Source organism: Sinocyclocheilus grahami, unplaced genomic scaffold (assembly GCF_001515645.1).
Source record: "Sinocyclocheilus grahami isolate Dianchi unplaced genomic scaffold, SAMN03320097.WGS_v1.1 scaffold1304.1, whole genome shotgun sequence".
NCBI lineage: Eukaryota > Metazoa > Chordata > Actinopteri > Cypriniformes > Cyprinidae > Sinocyclocheilus > Sinocyclocheilus grahami.
The window spans coordinates 106,715-111,512 of record NW_015506483.1 but is presented as its reverse complement, the minus strand read 5'-3'; positions in this window follow the sequence as shown (position 1 = coordinate 111,512).

Genomic DNA, 4,798 nt, shown 5'->3' with positions numbered 1-4,798 from the left:
GAGGCACGAGCCGTGGAGGGACCAGCCGCTGAGACCAAGCCGTGGAGGGACCAGCCGCTGAGGCACGAGCCGTGGAGGGACCAGCCGCTGAGGCACGAGCCGTGGAGGGACCAGCCGCTGAGACCAAGCCGTGGAGGGACCAGCCGCTGAGGCACGAGCCGTGGAGGCACCAGCTCTGCAGTCAACAGCCGTGGAGGAACCACCTTCCTCATCCATGGAATCCTGCACTTTTTTTAGGAAGCTCACAGAGGCTGGTGTGCGAGGAATGCTTTGCCTTCTTTTCACACCAGCGCTTTCCCCAGCTCCTCCAGAAAATTCCTCCTCCTGGAACTTTTCCCCTGTCTCCAGGTGGGATTGATTTCCCTCCACAGCACAAATGAATTGTAGGCTGAAACATCAATTGTATTGAAGAAGAGAGCCATGGGCAGCGAGCTGTCTTCCATCCACATGTGTATGTCGCAACGATCTGGAATATTACACACACACACACACACACACACACACACACACATGCACAACATTTTAGTAAATGTTCGAAAATGCGCAGGCGATTTATGGATTTATGGAAAATAAAACGTAATAAATTTAACTTAAAACTTATAACTTAATTTAAAAACTTAAAAATAAAACTTATTTACAACTATTACACTTAATAACGTAGATGAAATATAGCACAAATCTGCCATACATTTATAATGAGAACTTTATAGAAATCTATAGTAAATTCTGTCGTTGCCCATCTTTCAGCGCGCTGTCATGAAAACGCATCACGGCGGGAGCTTGCTCTCTCTCTCTCTTTCTCTGTCTAGCGCATAACTTAGCATCCTATTGTGCAGATACAAGTTGTAATGTTACGTCTGCTATGTATCTAAGTTATCTGATTTATCAGAGGATGTGTCATAGAATGAGCTTCAGTTTATTGGCATAAAGTCACTCTTCACCTCAGGCAGCTATTCTTTTTTTAGATGCTTCTTTATTAATAATATTGCTTCATCGTAATCATAATCTAACATGTCCTAATCATGTGGTCATGTTTTCATAGACAAGTTTTCATGTCATATTTTTATTTTTAACATTCATTTTCATAACAATCTTCAGATTTTTTCATTATATCCATTACGGCCATGCCCCGCCCCCAATTACTCGATTAATCGTTTTTGAAACCTATCGATGATCGAAATGAGAAATTTCCCAAAATGCCCATCCCTAGTGTGTGTAAGAGAGAGAGAATGAGAATCTCTTTTGGATTTTATTTCAACAAAAGCTGTCTAAAGTAACAAAATTGGTTGACATATTCAATTACCTTGTTTTGTCTGAGGGTGTGGATGGCGAGGAACTTAGAAATTATAAAAGTACCAAAGCATACAGTTATCTACACAGTAACAAAATTGGACGAATTCTTTGCCGTAAACATCTGCAGTTCACATTACTGAAAGCGGAGGTAGAGCTGAGTCAGGCTATAAATAAACCAAATCACATCGTGTGGGACTTTTTGAATTAAAAAACAGTCTTTTGGAAAAATGCTACAATGCCGTGTGTCAGTGCAAGCAGATGACAGCTTAGAACTCCTCCAGCCACATGGAGAGACTTTGACTTGCAGTAAATGTAAAGCATTTTACAGCAAACACATAGAACTGAACAGTGACCAGGCAGCTGAATTGGAGATTCAAACACAGAATCAGAGTTTGTCAGAGGTTTGGCATAGTGCAAGACAGCTAAGGATCACTGCTAGTTCAGCTAAAGGTGTACCAGTACGAGCAACAACAAATCCTGATAAATTCATGAGAGAGCATCTCTTTCCTACCTTTCGGGGTAATGCGGCTACAAAGTATGGAAGTGAGAAAGAGGCAACAGCTCGAAGCCTTCTTGTAGAAAAAGGTCTACAGGTCTCCTACAGACAGATACAATTAGGCATGTTTTGTACTGGGCTGAGAATGGCAACACTACTTGTCTGGTCTCCAAAGGAACACATTCTGATAAATGTACCATACGATGCAGAGTATTTAACAGACCAGGTTACTCGTCTTAGAGGCTTTTACTTCTCAGTGATGCTTCCTAGAGTAGTAGATGAATTCATTGCTGGACGATTCAAACTGAATGACAAATACTTGCATGTAGTCAACTGGTAAACAAAGATTAAGAGTTTGAAAAACAGTGTACAGATGCTGACATGAAGTTTTTATTGTGTCAAGGCAAGTTTTCTAAATTTTGAATGTATTTGATATTTCCTTGTTTACAGGATTTGCGCTTTTTTTTAATTAGATTAAAGTGTTTATATGTACATAGTACAAGGAAATAGAAAACATAGTGAGATGGATTTTTTTAGAATTACAAATGTCAGGTATTGTTATTAAACATATATACATATGTACATGACTAATGCAGCAGTCTGAGCATTAAATGAAAAGTTCATCCAAAAATGAAAATTGTCAATATTTACCCTCATGTCAGTCCAAACCTGTATTTTTTCTTCTATTGAACACAAAAGATTATTTGTTTTGGAGAATGTTGGTACAATGGTTACAGTTGACAGTAACCATTGACTTCATAGTGGAGAAAAAAGAAAAGACTATGGAATCATTGGTTACCAATGCTCAACTGTCTGGTTACCAACATTCTCCAAAATAAATCATCTTTTGTGTTCAATAGAAGAAGAAAAAACCTCATACAGGTTTGGACCAACATGAGGGTGAGTAACTGAAGACAACATTTCATTTTTAAAATAACAATTATCAGCTTTACGGATCAGATCACCACGCAAATTCACTAAAGCTGCACATATACGCAGAATTTAATCTATCTTTGGCATACGGGTGATAGGCAAGGTTTGTGATAACACCTTGTATACTTTCAGTCTCCTAATTACACGTTCAACATGTATCCTTACATTTGCAATCCTGCGGCTACATGTGACTTTTTCTTCTGTCAGCTGCGTTTTGTTGGCGAAGTGAGGAATTATCATATTGACTTGTCTTTCAAACAACAAGTCTCTAATCAAAAAACCCCTGTCCACCATCACTTCATCTCCTGGATGGAGATATTCAAGAATGCCAGAATCACATGTGATAAATTTGTCACTACAGCGTCCCCCATATGCTGCAGATATAAACATTACTAGACCACATGGTGCAATAGCCACTAAATACTTGATAGTGTTGCAAGCATAGTAGTGGCTGTACGATTCAGACCTTGAGTCTAGGTTCCCTGGTCTTTGGACTTCACTTTCACTGCAGTCTAAGATACAGGTAACATTGGGATAATGTTGCATGTATGCCTCTGGTGTTGTGGCCTTGATTGTTTCTTTGGGGAGCCATGGTATCAGACCCTTAAAGACTACAGTCATGGTGTCAATCCAAAAAGAAATGTAAAAAATAGGACTTTCTATTTGCTTTTAAACTGTCAACGCTTTTCACAAAGCTGTTTTTCCATTTTTTTCAAGTTCTACATTTTCTCCTTAGCTCCATGTTGCAGTAGGTTTTGGGAGTTCATTTTTAGTCCATCTCCTATCCTGAAAGTGTGTCTTGCAGAGACTGACAAAAATAGAATTTCTTAATTTTTTAATTCATACAAAGTGGTTAAATGTTGTAATAACATGGTAAAAGCTGATAACAAAAAATTTGCACATTCACTCAAGAGAGACGTTACTCATTAATAAATAAACTCAAGTCAAAATCATTTTGTAAATGACTTTTTATTGTAAATCCCATTTTTTCATCTTTGAGCTAGGAATGCAGATCAAACATGCAGCTGCTCAAAACGTCAGTATTTGAAAATATTTCATGAACATTTTAAACCTTGTACATGTGCAAGTCTGCAAAAAAATATTAAGAAAAGAAATGTAAAAAATAGGACTTTCTATTTGCTTTTAAACTGTCAACGCTTTTCACTAAGCTGTTTTTCCATTTTTTCAAGTTCTACATTTTATCCTTCACACCTAATTCTTCACATTAATTATTCATTATCTTGCGGTTAACTTTTGTCTTTTCTTCTTCACCTGTTTTTTTTGCATTTTGCTGACCAATGGTCATGTCTTAACTTAGCAATTTCTGTATTGCATTAGTTTTGAATGTTTCTCATGGAGATGTAATCATTTTTTGACTTGTCAGTCCGAGTTAAATCTGTGCGAAAATTATGGGGTTAAAGCAAAATAAATCTTTTGACTGAACATTTCCTCAACTTCCTCTTTTGACTGAATGTTTCCTCAGCCAAATCCCATTCCACAGCCATACCCGTCACACACCCAGTTTAAGAGCAGTGTTTGTCTTCTTGTAATTAGGAGCGCTTGTCCTCCTAATTTAAAAAATGTAGGAGCACCTTCTGATCAATGATCAAAAATTCTGATCAAGAATTAGCCTTCATAATACGAGCTGACATTTGACTCAAAGTGATTTCAGGAGCATTTTCTTTTTACCTTTGTAAATGCATTTTTCTAATTTTATTAAATGCATGCAGTGTTTCCTCTAGGATTTTTCCAGCTGTGGTGGCAGGACTATTTCTCATGAACCACGCGTTTGCGTTTTCATGTGGACGGAGATTATTTTAAAAACAGAAGAAGGAAAAACTCAGTTTATAAAAAATACACGTGTACGTGTGAACATGGCCTTAAAAAAGACAAGTAAATAGTAAATAATAAAATAAGAAAAAATAAATTAATGACAATCAATAGCACAAACAAAAACAATAACAAGAAATGTTTTCAGTTAGGTCTAACTATAATCTATACTCAACTGTAAAATAACACCGGATAGTCTTCACTGTATAATGAAAGGCAGGAGCAGGTTTATTTAGGCTGCTGTCT